At 33.1% G+C, this 15,404-nt stretch overlaps 1 long non-coding RNA gene across 1 annotated transcript; it reads left to right on the top strand.

The window, feature by feature from the left end:
- Nucleotides 1-8,559: 8,559 nt before the first annotated feature.
- On the top strand, nt 8,560-14,727 carry LOC143072597 (uncharacterized). The gene is made up of 3 exons (XR_012977251.1): nt 8,560-8,948; nt 11,360-11,472; nt 12,850-14,727. It is a non-coding gene; the product is annotated as an uncharacterized LOC143072597 (long non-coding RNA).
- The last annotated feature ends 677 nt before the right edge of the window (nt 14,728-15,404 follow it).

The raw sequence follows: 15,404 nt of genomic DNA on the forward strand, positions 1-15,404 counted from the left end.
TTGATTAATGCAAATGCTCTAATATTAATAAAGAAACAAGTCGACAAGAAGAGTGGCACAATTGGTTCCCATTGGAATTCCGACAGTCTGTTGAAAAAACACGTCCTCCAAACGTAACGCATATGTTGTCAATCAAGAAAACAAGCATCTGATAATGTCAGTTTCAGAGAATTTTTGGTTTGAATCAGAGTGATTCTTTACAAAGTAGGATTTATCCCTCCCAAAGACATGATACTTGTATATACGTTTGCCATTATTTTTAATGAAACAAAGTAATACCAACTCTTTCAATTTGTCTATTAGTTTGTAATGGGGAATAAAACCTTATATTGACAACGAAGAACAATAAAAAAAAATATTGTTATCGTACGAATTCTCATAAAAAGCGCCCCAATGCACCACTCTAGAAGATCTAGAAGCGGGAAATAATCCAGAAATTCTCCAAAACAAACAACGACCGTTATTACGTTGACTTATGGTAAACATAAAGGCAACAGTGGTATACCCCTGTTTCATAGTCATACATATTCATGCTGTTAGGCTACCGGACTGGTATACCACAGAACGAACCACTAGACCAAGTGAACTGTTAGCCAAAGATGGTATCATTTACCAACAAATCAATGTGTCACATTGGTCCAAATTTAAAACAAACATATTGATAGATAAACAACAATACGTAACCCTTATAGTTTTACAAGTTTAACCTTTCTTAAAAGGTATGAATGCTGCTCAGTAGCATTAATTTTTGTGAGGTTGTTTTTGTTACAATCAATCACGTTAAACGCAGCTGAATATTTTCTAAATAAATGTTGAATTAGAAACGACTCATCCAGATTTTGTTTCCCGTGATAATGGTTATTAACCTTTCTGTTGGCTTTATAACTTCATGTTGCTTACATTACGACTACCGTTCGAATTTTTACAACTTTGAAAAACACTGTATCATGAAATAAAACAACACATTTAAAGTCATAACGTCAAAGAATAATGCCAAGGTATTAAACATTACGAAAATTATCACGGTTGAGAGGGAATGGAACGAAAGAGAAAGACATTGAATTAAAATGTTAACGGGCTTCTCCATTACGTTTGTTACTTTTCAAATCCTAAATCTACGTATTGCACTTCACCCACGCTGTGTAAGTGGTCAACGTGTTTTTTTCATTATTCCAAAAAAATCAAACGGAATTTCCATCACATGCTTAAATTGTCATTAACTGATTCAATTATGTTTTGACCATAAACATTATTTTTTCAAAAAGTCAATACTAATCAATGTACACAGAATTGTTATATCTAACATTGTCAAAATTCTAATGTATAAAAAATAAACCAAAGATTTTTCTTTTAATGAAACAAAATTTTGAAATGAAGTGATTTTGTGTCATGGATGAAAACCCCGTGTCCTTTCTTTTCGATTTTTATCGTAAAACATTCAACATATTGAATATCAGGGTTGTACATTATATACACCATATTTGGTAACATGTCAAAAAGCAGAATTTGTGAAGGCGTTATCAAGGAATAGTACCTGGGCATTTTCGGAAAATTATATACGAGTAAATACTAAATCTTTGAAGTTATACAATTAATTAACGTCCAATTCAAAAAGTTATAAATTGGACCACTAGTATAAAAAGAAATAAAAGCAATAGATTTAATCGGTTTTATTTTATCCTGTCAGAATGGTATTAGTATTGTTTTCTGTGGATCTTTTCTTACTGAATGTATTGGTCCGATCAGAAATTTCTCCTGATGGATTTGATCCAGAATGTACAATTCAAGACGAACCTGAATTTAATTTCAATAGTTGCCATGAAACTCTTGCAAACGACTATTTTTGTACATTATCCGAAGAACAACAAGACTGGTTGAAATCTCTTTGGCAAGAGGCCTTACAGGATCGTTCCAATCCTCCCAGAAAGCGGAGAGAAATTCGGGTATTAAGCGAGACCGAAAGATCAAATTATTTCCAAGCAATCAATGATTTAAAAGACGACAAGGTATTACACTAGTACTACAAAATATCACTTTTATTTAATTTTACTATATCTAAATAACTGACAGTGGTCACGTTTTTCGTAAATTATTTCATTCAATTGATATTTATTTTGATCAAGTTTATCCGTTCATATAATTGTAATAATTCAAACACGCTCATTAGATTATGCATCGCTAGATAGTCTAAGCTGTAGTCTGTTAACAAACGTTAATTCAAAACAGAAAAAAATAGGTTGACATGGCAACAGATACGGAGGTATAACCATTTGATGAATACTCGCAGCTCTACCAATCTAAGTCAATCGACGAACTAAATATTCCGTTTAGTTTAAGACGCAACATCTATTAACCCGAAAGAGCGCTGAGTTCAGTTATATATAGATACCAATTTAATACAATATTTTAGAGTCCGAAGTTTATGACTCATACAATTAAAATGATACTGTATTACAAATCTGTTTTGCAACAAAATAATTTCGAATGTTCGGATCCAAAAGTTTATATCAGAAAAGGGGGATCAGGGCCCCCAGGAAAAACCCGCTAAATCAACTTCTGAGTTTGTAGGTAAAATTAGTATATTTGTTTTTTTTTTGCTTGCTATCTTAACCTGAAAATCATTATATAATAACTTAACAAGTGGATAGAGCAAATAACCATTTAATTAAGAATTGAATTCAGTTAATTTATAATTATAAACATATCAATGATACCTCAAGTCAACACAGAAGTGGTGAGGTCATCAGATGGATACAAAGGATACAAATAAAAATACTATACAAAGTTGACGTGGCCAGGTACTTGTATATCCATTTTTTACATCACTGGGTCGATACCTCTGCTGATGGACTAGCAGTTCCTGAGGGTATCACCAGCTCAGTAGTCAGTACTTCCGGCCGGTACTGACATGTTTTAATAAACTTTACTAAAATTGTTCGTTGATAAATTTTGAAAATATAAAGTAACTAAGGTTTCAACTCCCTCAGTCAAAGTTGGCTTTAAATGAATTTTGCTATTTATTTTAGGTATTTTTGACATATAGCTCTTCAACGGTTTCGGTACTTATACATCTTCGGATTTCAAATGTTTGGCTTTGAGCGTTCCTAATGAAAGTAAATCCAGAAGTGCTGTTCTTAGAGTACTCGCAGTTACTGACAGGTAGTTCAGAGCAACTAACAAATAATAAAAAATCATTCCTCTAAGACTAAATTATCATTCAGTTCACATCCAAGGGATTTAGTGTAAAGACGTTATAAACAGTCAGAGAAAAGCATGACCTCGTGCAATGCCAAGGTACAGGTATCGATTGATTGTAGATCCATGAATGTGTATAAGTATATAGTTTAGTTTGCATTTAATTTATTGATAACAAATTAAATATTAATACCAATGAAATCAAAACAAATTCAATATTAATACCAATAAAGTCAATATTCAATGATCTAATTAGTGTTGAATTGGTAACCTTTTAGAATGAGTTTATTTAAAAGATCGATTAGTTTACCAGTTATCAAAGGTACCAGGATAATAATTTAATACGCCAGACGCGTTTCGTTTACATAAGACTCATCAGTGACGCTCAGATCAAAATAGTTATGAAGCCAAGCAAGTTCAAAGTTGAAGAGCATCGAGGACCCAAAATACCAATAAAATGTGCCAATACGGCTTAGGTAGTCTATTCTTGGGATAAGAAAATCTTTATTTTTCAAAAAATTCAGTTTGTTAACAGGAAATTTATAAAAATGACCATAAAATTGATATTCATGTCAACACCGAACTGCTGACTACTGGGCCAGTAGAGGCATCGACCCAGTGGTGTAAATAGTTATCAAAGGTACCAGGATTTAATACGCCTGACGCGCGTTTCGTCTACATACGACTCATCAGTGACGCTCAGATCAAAATAGTTATGAAGTCGTTTGAATCGTTTGTGTTAGAAAGAAATGCACTCATTATATTAAGTCTCATAAAACGCCACGGGTGTTACTTTTTCTAATCTAATCTTAAATCTTAATAGGTAAATTAGAGAGGTTTTATTTTGTTTATTCTAACTCATACGACAGCTAAGCGCGCACATGTTGTAATCATTTGTTTCTAACATGCGCTTGCAAAGTTTACATAACCTTTGACAAAGTATGCACTCGCTAAAAATGCGTCTACAGTTTGTCGTTGATCGTTTGTAAGTACAAACGCTACATTTGTTTCTAACTTAAACCTGATTAATCGATGTATTCGTTTCTACTTTTGAAACGTTAAGAAAACAACGCCTCACAACGTTTACAAAATTTTAGTTAGAAAGAAAGGCACTCTTACTAAGTCAATGATTTCGTACCACAAATTTCTAGAAACCTTTACTTAAGTTTTTTGTATATAGCCAAAATTAAGTTTGGAATGTACCTGTTGATACCTTATTGCAAACGGAAAATCACATCCTGATTTTTACGTTGGAGTTATTTTTAGACTTTACAAATTTGAATACGATCAATTCAAACTTACTGATCCAGTGAATATATTGTTTCCTTCAAGGTAATCAATTGAGCATTGTAGTAAGATCTTGTTTTTAAGTTGTATTACTTAGTATTAACATTGATTTGGTTTTGATAGATTATAGCATAATATATTGTTATACGGCTATGAACACTACTAGTCCTACATCCTATCGATAGTTCTATTTTGGCATTGTACAAGGTTATACTTTGTCCGAATTTAAGCCTTGGAAAACAACGTTTATCTATTAATTAAAAAAGTGCATGCAAACTAGTTTTCTTATGATTTGGAACTTTGTCGTAGATATATGCCGAGGAGTACCGAATGTGTGGTTCATATGATAAATTTAAATTCACTAAGAGGCATATCCCTACGGCAAAGTTCGGAACCAGACCTAGCTCAATTAAAAGGTATTGACCCAGGCTTTACCGCGCTTAAATATTTTTCTGGGATCCGAGATCGTCTGGCAACCCACAGAGGTTCAAAGTTGCCACTTAGCGAATTTACAATATAACCCACACATTCGCTACTCCTCAGCATATCCCTGCAGCAGTTAAAAACTTGAACTAGCTCATTTCAAAGGTATTAACCTAGACGATTCCGCGTGTCCGTTTGGTCACCACATGGATTCAAAGTTGATCCTTGACGTACTTTTCATGTTGACCATACATGCTTTCGGTACTCCTAGGCAACTCCATACGGCAAAGTTCCAAACCAGACTTAGCTCATTTCAAAGGTGTTAACCGAGGCTATTCACCACTTAAATATTTGTTTAAGATTGGGCCCGTCTGGTCACCACAGTTTCAAGTATCTGTCAAATATTTGTACTGGCACATTTAACTAGAATTATCTTAGTTTCATGGTAAAGCAGCATGCCATACAAAATAGTTCACGTAGGATTTTAATATAAAAAAAAAGAGATAATCATTACATGCATATTGACATGATCCCATTTCATATATACAGAAATAGATTTTGAACATGGTTTCAACTGAAATACTGAATATTTGAGGATACCAAGTGTATGGAAAGCATGTTTGTAATTTTTATATCTTGCATTGCATCTGTTTTATTCAGTCTAACTTGGTTGGAATAATTCATACACAGCGAATACACACAATTGACTTAAATCTATCATTAACAATGGTAGTTGTACTTTGATTTTTTATTAAACGAGCAGTGTCCCCCAAAAAAGTGGCTGCTACCATCTTTGAAAAATAAAAAGAGCGGAAAACAAGGATAAATAAGATTCTTGTAGTAGTTTTTGTCATCAAACGGCAATTCTTTCACGATTTAATTTCATGTTTTATTTTTGCTATTTTTTTTTAAACTTTATTATCATAGAATATTTGTTTCACAAATGAGGATGACCTATCGAATCAGACTTAATCTTCTTTTTTTGGGGCTATTTTCTTGGGAACTATATTATTTTCATCGGGTTTGTACTAGTAACACCAGCAACACGACGCGTGCAACATGTTTATCAGGATCTGCTAACCCTTCCGGAGCAACTGAGGTTTTAGCGGGGTTCTTGTTGTTCATTTGTTTGTTTTTTCCATGTTGTGTTTTGTGTACTGTTGTTTGTCTATTGGTCTTTTTCTAATTTAGTCATGGCGTTGTCAGTTTATTTTCGGCTTATGAGTTTGAATATCCCTTTGGTATCTTTTGCCTCTCTTTTAGAAATAAAAATAAATACTGTAAGAAGTAGTACGTCATACTTAAAAATCTAAGCATGCACCATCAAGAAAACCAGCCACTGCCTGCAGCATAAAGCACTATAAAACACCTTATAAACCACGACATATTTTGTTGAAGCTATATTCTTAGTATAATAAACAGGTGCAGTAGGGTTACAAATCATCTAAATAAAAATTCAAAGAAGTACGGGTGCATAGATTATGCCGTTCAAATGAATATGCATATGTCCTTTAAAAATGTGGACAGTGAACTCGGTTAACCATGTTATTTCAATAACTAACATTTTTGTGGTTATAAAAACCCAACATTTCTAAGGGACAAAAGATTTCATTGTAAAACGTATACATCCGATCCAGTTTCACTTAATTGTTCTTTGTTGTCAAAATAAGGTTACATATGTAACAATGTTTTAGATTTTAACGAGAGAAATTTATGTATTACTGAAAAATTATTACACCAGGGTTTTCGATATCACAAACTAGTCAAAACATTTACTAAATTTTATCATCGGTATAAAGACATCATTCGTAAATATAGCTCAACATGCAGACTTCTAATACGTTCAGGTATTTCACATCCAATTTTTTATGGAAATATTCTTTATAAAGCACAAAGGTGTCAGTATTCACCTCAGAAACTTACAAAACCTTTGAATAGACTTATTAAGAAGGGATATAATTACGATACTGTTGTCAAGTCATTAAAGATTGCATATTTTGGCGTTAATATTGAGTCACTGATAAGGTCTTTGCATCGGAACTAAACACATTTATTCTAAAAACAGTTGTTGGCATGATACGGGTTATGTTGGTATGATACTAAACCCCTAACAGGAAGGATTGTGCCTGATGTTTATATGATGAAATCATAATCTTTCAGTCAGTTTAATTGAAGTCTGGAGCTGGCATGTCAGTTAACTGCTAGTAGTATGTTGTTATTTATGTATTATTGTCATTTTGTTTATTTTCTTTGGTTACATCTTCTGACATCAGACTCGGACTTCTCTTAAACTGAATTTTAATGTGCGTATTGTTATGCGTTTACTTTTCTACATTTGTTAGAGGTATAGGGGGTGGTTAGAGGTATAGGGGAAGGGTTGAGATCTCACAAACATGTTTAACCCCGCCGCATTTTTGCGCCTGTCCCAAGTCAGGAGCCTCTGGCCTTTGTTAGTCTTGTTTTATTTTAATTTTAGTTTCTTGTGTACAATTTGGAAATTAGTATGGCGTTCATTATCACTGGACTAGTATATATTTGTTTAGGGGCCAGCTGAAGGACGCCTCCGGGTGCGGGAATTTCTCGCTACATTGAAGACCTGTCGGTGACCCTCTGCTGTTGTTTTTTATTTGGTCGGGTTGTTGTCTCTTTGACACATTCCCCATTTCCATTCTCAATTCTAGTGTAGATGTTTTCTCCGTACCATATTGATACAATTTTTTTAGGACGCCTATTTAAAGTGAAATATTATCCTATACATTCTCATAAAAAGCGCCTAAAATGCACCACTCTAGCAGGTTTTAAAAGGGAAAATGATCCATAAATCTGCCAATACCACACGATAGATTGGTACGTTTACCTACTGGTAATTCACTGAGCAAATCATTAGACTAAGTGGACTGTTAGCCCAAGATGGTATCATTTGATAAATAATCAATGTTTCATAGTTGTCCAAAATTATAATAAACATACTGATAGATAAATTTAACAACAATACTAAGCCCTTATAGTTTTACAAATGTAATCGTTCTAAAAGGAATGAATGCTTCGCAATATCATCAGTTTTTGAGTTAGTAATCAATTGTTGTTGGGGCAGCTGAATATTTCAAAAATAAATGTTGGATTAGAAACAACACAAGAATGTAGTCATGATGATAGTTTTTAATTATTCTGTGGATTTTGTGATTTGATGTTGCTTAAATCACGACTGCCAACCATTCATTACTAGCTTGGAGAAACACTGTATCATAAACAAAAAGCACATTTAAAGACATATCGTAAAGAAAAATACAAAAGGGTTTCAACATCACAAAACCTACCAAGGTTGAAAGGAAATGTAGTTATGGAACGAAAGAGAAAGACATTTGATTTGATATGTTCACGGGCTGTTCCATTTCGTTTGTCACTTCTCAAGTCTGAAATCTAATTATTTCCCTATACCCGTGTTGTGTCAGTGGTCCAGCAATTTAATATATTTTCTTACATATTAAATATCAGGGTGTGTCATTTATTTAGATACACCATATATGGTAACATGCCAAAACACAGCATTTGTGAAGGCGTTTTTCCAGGAATAGTACACATGCATTCTAAGAAAATTACATACGAGTAAATCTGTTGAAATATATGATTGGTTAACGTCCAATATAAAAATGTAATAACTTGTACCACCAGTATAAAAAGACATAAAAGCAATAGTTAGAATCGGCTTTATTATTCTTGTCAGAATGCTATTAGTATTGTCTTCTGTGGTTCTTTTCGTACTTAATGTATTAGTCCGTTCAGAAATTACTCCCGAGGGACATGATCCAGAATGTACCATTCAAGACGAACCTGATTTTGACTTCAAAAATTGCCATGAAACTCTTGCAAACGATTATTTTTGTACATTATCCCAAGAACAGCAAGACTGGTTGAAATCTCTTTGGCAAGAGGCATTACAGGATCATTCCGATCCTGTCAGAAAGCGGCGAGAAATTCGGATATTAAGCGAGACGGAAAGATCAAATTACTTCCAAGCGATCAATCAGCTAAAAGACGACAAGGTATGTACACTAGTACTACATAATATCCCTTTTATTTAATTCTACTATATCTTTGAATAACTGACTGGTCTTGTTTTACGGAAATGATTTCATTTAATAGTTATTTATTTTGAACGAGATCTTCCGTTCATATACTTTAAATCATTTTAACACGCTCATTCAATATTTTCTTAGCTTTGTCCTTATAATACTATGAATAGCTACATAGGTGTCTTAAGATGGTAATTGGATACTTCTTAAACTTAGGATGGCCCAAATCGAAAATAACAACTACTATGAATCTTTTTATTTTGTTAATAAGCTTTGGCTTTTCAAATGTTTTAGCCTCGAGCATCACTGCAGAGGCATTCATTGTCAAAATGAGCATCTGGTCCAGACCATCGTTAATGTTAGTATATTACAAAACGGAGTAAAATTCAATCTCTATGAAAACTTCTAACTATAGAGTTTGAATTTTTGTTTTGGAATATTTTTTTAATCAACTCCTTTCTTACTTGTGCTATGAACAAACTATAAAGCTCGTTTGAAAAGAAACGTCTTAATCAAATGGCACAGAGTAAAAGTTTATTAACTTGTGACATTTAAGTTATTTAGAGTTGAGGTTTGCATACTTTACTTCACCGAAAATTATGCAATACCATACCTTTTTCATATTAATTAGTCGTATCAAATTGATACAAAAATTATATAAACATATGTTTTTATACGATTCTATAATCATTTGTGTTCCGATTTTTGTACTGTGACATAATATTGAAATGGACTATTACTCCTTTGTGCACATCATATTGAAATAATTAATTTATACAGTAATATTTTTTAAAACTCAAAATTATATATTTCATTCTTTCTGTTTTTAAAAAAAAAGTAAACATACATGTATTATATGTGGACATAAGATTAGGAGATTCGAGGGAAAAGATGGTTTGTCTAGATTTTTGTCTTGAAAAAAAAAAATGCTGATGGACATTTGAAAAAAACTAGGATATTTTTTCACTGACAATTTCAATTTAAGATACCATATGCCGCAACATGGTGTTTATTTGTCAAATGACATCATGTGTTAGAGTGTTACCACACCGGCTTACTAAAACTAAAAGTAAATAAATAAAAGAATAAATGAATCACTCAAGCAAAATTTCTTGGTAAAGCGACTGAAATTATATCTTCACAATTTTTTTCAAGTCACAGAATTAGTTGATCGTCATAAATTATCAGTTTCTAAACTCATTTTTTAAATCTGTTATATATATCCACATACCAATTATATTAATCTGTAATATATATCTGCATTCGAATAAATTGAATCTGTTATATATTCGCATTCGACTAAAATTAATCTCTCATATGTCCACAAGCGGCTAATATTAAATATCAATCTGTCATATATCCACATTCGACTAAATTAAATATCAATCTGTCATACATCCACATTCGGCTGAATTAAATATCAATCTGTCATACATCCACATTCGGCTGAATTAAATATCAATCTGTCATATATCCCATTCGGCTAAATTAAATATTAATCTGTCATATATCCACATTCGGCTTACATTACCTCATGAAATTTAATTCATGCAATCAATTTTCTTTAGCGGTTTATGCGTTTAATTGAGTTACTCCTTGTACAAACACCTTTTTAACAATAAAGAAATGTGGTATGATTGCAACTGAGACAACTATTCAATATGACCAAAGAACGCAGACTAGAAATATAATATGCCATCTTTGCCTTAAACATTGTGTAAAACGCATACCGGTTAGTAAGTGATAATACGACAAAATGTAAAAACAAATTAAAATATTTTTTCTACGCTTCAAAAATTTACAAAAATAGCAACGAACAGCATCTACTGGATAACAAGCTTCTGAGTTTTGAGGTGCACATAAAGAATAAAGCATTGTTTACTATGTTTATGAACGCTTATCTTTAAGCTTAACATGGAACGGTGGTGTTATAATACAACATAAGAGCTAAATCTCAAAATAAGCTGACAAGGGTTTTACCTATTTATATCTGTACAAAACACAGAAACAGATATTAAAAAGACAAAATGTCCTCCGACGATTGCTCGAAATTACTGAAATACCGTTTAACTAATCACAAATATACTAATGTTCTAAAATAAACCTCTAACGAATTCAATTTCAAAATGTCGCAAGCAGTCTGAGAATATTTTTGACACTGTCTAGGGAAATTAACAATCGTAACTAAGTGTAAAAAGTTCTGAGTCCATTTCTCATATTTTCATGGGAAAACACAGGTTACTCATTTTAATCATCAGTGACACTTGAAGAACAACGTAGTTTATATTAGATGTAATATGTTTTAGGTACACTTTCAAGTTATTTCTCCCTGCGATTATACCTACTAATTTTAATCAATGTCATTTAATATTTCTTTACAGACCATAGCACCAAATAAATACGATACACTGGCATTGGTTCACACAAATCGTACTCTGTGTTCTGCGCATCGGGGATCAAATTTCCTTGGATGGCATAGAGTCTATCTACTTTTGTAAGTAACAATATGCATACTATTAATAGAAACAGCTGTCGAACATTATTTAAAAAAAATTATCAAATGGCGTAAGGTCACTTACACTCCTCTACATAAGACAAGTGTCTGGGTTTTGTCCAAGAACGTTTTTTTTTTTTTTTTTTTAAATAGATCATCGGAAAGTACCAAGACATAAACGATATAAATATAGCCTCTTCTTCACAATTAATGCAAGATGATCTCGAGTTATAGATTAGAGATTCTGAAATTGAGTATCTTTTTATTTACGTATTTGTTTGTCTTCGTGCTATTATGTTTCTTTTGGTCGTATTTCACGACTCGCTTTTCATGCATCCCGCTAACCGGTTTTTGATATTGGGCGTTTCTGGTGCAGATAATATTCGGACGCAAGAGAGTTTTTCAGTGCTATTTCCATTTTGTTTACCCGTTTTCTTATTTTTCTTTATACTAATATGTACTTTATCGAAAAAGCTAAGTGTATACTATATACGGGATAAACTATGCTAAAAAAAATAATTTCATCGATATCTTTGTCAATTTTCTAGCAACCACAATATCTTTTTTGTTGGCTTCTGTGTTCAATCTATTATAGGTATGTTTGTACGAATTTTTTAGTCAGTTGTGTTGAATGTCTGATGTATGCTTACACAGTTGTATTTGGCACAACTTTTTGGAATTTTGGATCCTCAATGCTCTTCAACTTTGTACTTGTTTGGCTTTATAAATATTTTGATATGAGCGTCACTGATGAGTCTTATGTAGACGAAACGCGCGTCTGGCGTACTAAATTATAATCCTGGTACCTTTGATAGCTATTGTAGCTGCTGGATCCCAATTATTGTTACATTAACTTTTCATGTTTGTTTTGGTTGCCTACCCAATTTGGTCAATAAAACGGAGCTGTCCACAACTGTCATACATGTAGTGGTTAAGCTAGCTATAAAACCAGGTTGACACCCCCCCCCCCCCCCACTTTCCTCAGATAAGGCCTGTACCAAGTCAGGAATAGGGTAGTTGTTTTCCTCTCGTGGTTGATAACGTTTGAATTCCGTCAGTTTTGATGGACTTCCCCTTTTTTAATTTTCGTATGAGGAAGCATAAAATAAAGAAGATAAATTATGAGCTGCCAAAAAAAATAGAGATTGATACTCGAATCTTGAGTTCAATCATGCGACAAAATCATAAAAATCATAAAAGATAAAAAGTATTAAATTCTTTGAAGCAAATAATACGTAGGGTGATGTTAAAAATGTTTAAAAGGGTTATCTCAGCACCAATTGTTGCTCTAATGAAATGTTTCTTTTATGCAGGTATAAAACTAGACATCTATGATCAGCTATCATTGTTGCATCTTGAAATGTTGTTTTCTTACAGGTTTGAAACTGCTCTGAGACAGAAAGATAAATCTATCGTTTTACCTTACTGGAACTCTGTGCTAGACAATCATAACATGACTGACCCAAAACAAACAGTCTTGTTTACGAAAGATTTCCTTGGCAATGGAAACGGGGATGTTAAGGATGGCCCTTTCGAACACTGGCGAGATATGTACAATTGTCGAATAAACAGAAACATTAGCCAAGCCGATTTGAAGCTTCTGTCACCAGAAATAGTTGAAATGGTTGAAAACGATAATGCAGTTTTTCTTGTAAAAGATGTTATAGATCATTTGGGAGATAAAGAGCGTTATAAAACCATAGAGGGTCAGCATAATCTTGGTCATGAATGGGTTGGTGGGATGATGGATATACTAAGTTCTTCTCCTAAAGACCCTGCTTTCTTTTTACATCATACATATATTGACTATATATGGGAAAAGTTTAGACAAAAACAAATCAGACTTGGAGAAGACCCCGAATATTGTCCAGGATTAGGAATAACAAAATGGAATGACACCAAGATAGAGTATAACTTGACACGTTTCAACAATCCATATCGTCAGATGGATTGTTTTCATTGGATGTATAGCGTTGATGGATATTCGAAAAACTATACACAGTACTTGTATGATTATGAAGATTCTCCGACAAGCCCTAACTGTAGCAACTCTAAATATCTCACATGGAACACTGTGCTAAACAGATGCATAGGAATAAATCCCGTCACGGAATCAAACACCGGATCATCAACAGCTCTAAAACCTTATTACGGGCGTTTGATTGTGTTTCTATTTTTTGTTTCCTTTTGTAAATTCTTTTGAAATATAATCTGTCCATTTTAGACAATTTCATGGTATACAAATGCCTTGACGTAACACATTATTATGCCTGAAGAGCGCAAACGTCATATGTGGCACGTCATTGGCGTTCTTTTTAAATGACTTTTCAAAATAGTCAACAAACCAAAACCAACTCATCAAAACCAAAATGGCGACCTCCAAAATGGCGTCCTCTACTACCTGTCCCTGACCCACGGCAGGAAATATGTAAACGCTCACCAATCGCCTTCGGGCACTGAGCCGACCGTTCAAGGGCTGTATAGCCAGTCAAGGTCGTTTAACACTTCCATTTGTTGTTGAAGGGCAGAAGCAATAACAGATTCAACACTGTCTTCAGTTATTCTAGGATTATAATTTGTTGTCATAATTTTTTTCAGTTGTCACAGCTCGACTTGAGAAATGTACATACTATAAGTATAAGCGATTCAAAACCTGAATTGAAATTATATGGTGTGACTCTTTTAAATGAGTTACTGGAGGTAGTAGAGTTGTTTCTATACTTTATCATGTAAAACACGAAGTAATCTTTTATCTAAGAATTGAATGCCTTTTTTGTAAATTTATAGGGATGTAAAAGCGTTGACCAAAGTACATTTTGTATAAAGCGTGGAAGCGTTCATTCTAAACATGTGCGCACTGTAAACGCCTTTACAACCCTATTTAAATTACTAAAGGAATCATTCAATTGTCAAGTTTTAGTATGATGATACCGATGACAAAATAGATGTCCTGTTCTATATTGATTTTGTACAATTTTAGCATCATTTTGCTTTAACTGATATATGTGAAAATTGCCTTTTATGTCGTTTCCTGTGTCATATGATAAAGTGTGAACCGTTCAACTTTGCTTTTGATATGTGTTGCTGCATGTGAAAAAAGGGTCTAGTTTGCTATTGAAGGTTTTCACTTTTACCGTTCGTGAGTTATGCTTGAAAAAAATTCGTACACAACGTGGCCTATGAAATTTAACAGCTCATTTCTTGCCTGGATTTACCTGCACCAGAAAAGATCATGCTTAAACATTTGGAAACCAGGGTTGTATAAAACATAACAAAGTAGAAAGATAAATAAATGTAAAATAACAAAAGTGCCTAAGTATAAAGGAGAGTCAAAACGGAAGGCCTTTATCAAATGGTAAAATCAAAAGCTCAAATCGATTCCATTTTTTGAAAGTAATTATAACTTCAAAACGTTAATTTATTATTAATAGCAACTACAGAATCCAGTGTATTTAATGATAAAAATAATGCGTTACAGGAATTCGTAAGTGGGGAAAGATGGTAGATCATAACTTCCTGTGGTAACGCAGGAAAGTAAAAAACTAATATGATCCGACGTACAATACAGGAACGGATCATGACCCCTTAATCTTGCCAGACCCCGCCAAACAACCTTTTACTGTGACAAAATATTTTATTACCATATAATGAACAATTATACTAATATTTGAGATATAAACTCTGAAAGTTCATAACAAAAATTTAAAGTTCTATATGTGATCCAGGTGGATAAACTAAATAATTATACTGATTGTTCCAATTACATTGCTGGTGGCTGATTGTCCTGGTAAAACTGTACAACACTCACTCGAATATATAGAATACAATAGTTCTCAAAAGTTTGTTCAGCAAGCAATTCCATCTGCTTAGTCTAGTTGTCTTTATTATGTCCAACAACGTATTAAATAACAGGCTTCACTCTGAAAAGCCTG

This window comes from Mytilus galloprovincialis, chromosome 4 (genome assembly GCF_965363235.1).
Source record: "Mytilus galloprovincialis chromosome 4, xbMytGall1.hap1.1, whole genome shotgun sequence".
Lineage (NCBI taxonomy): Eukaryota > Metazoa > Mollusca > Bivalvia > Mytilida > Mytilidae > Mytilus > Mytilus galloprovincialis.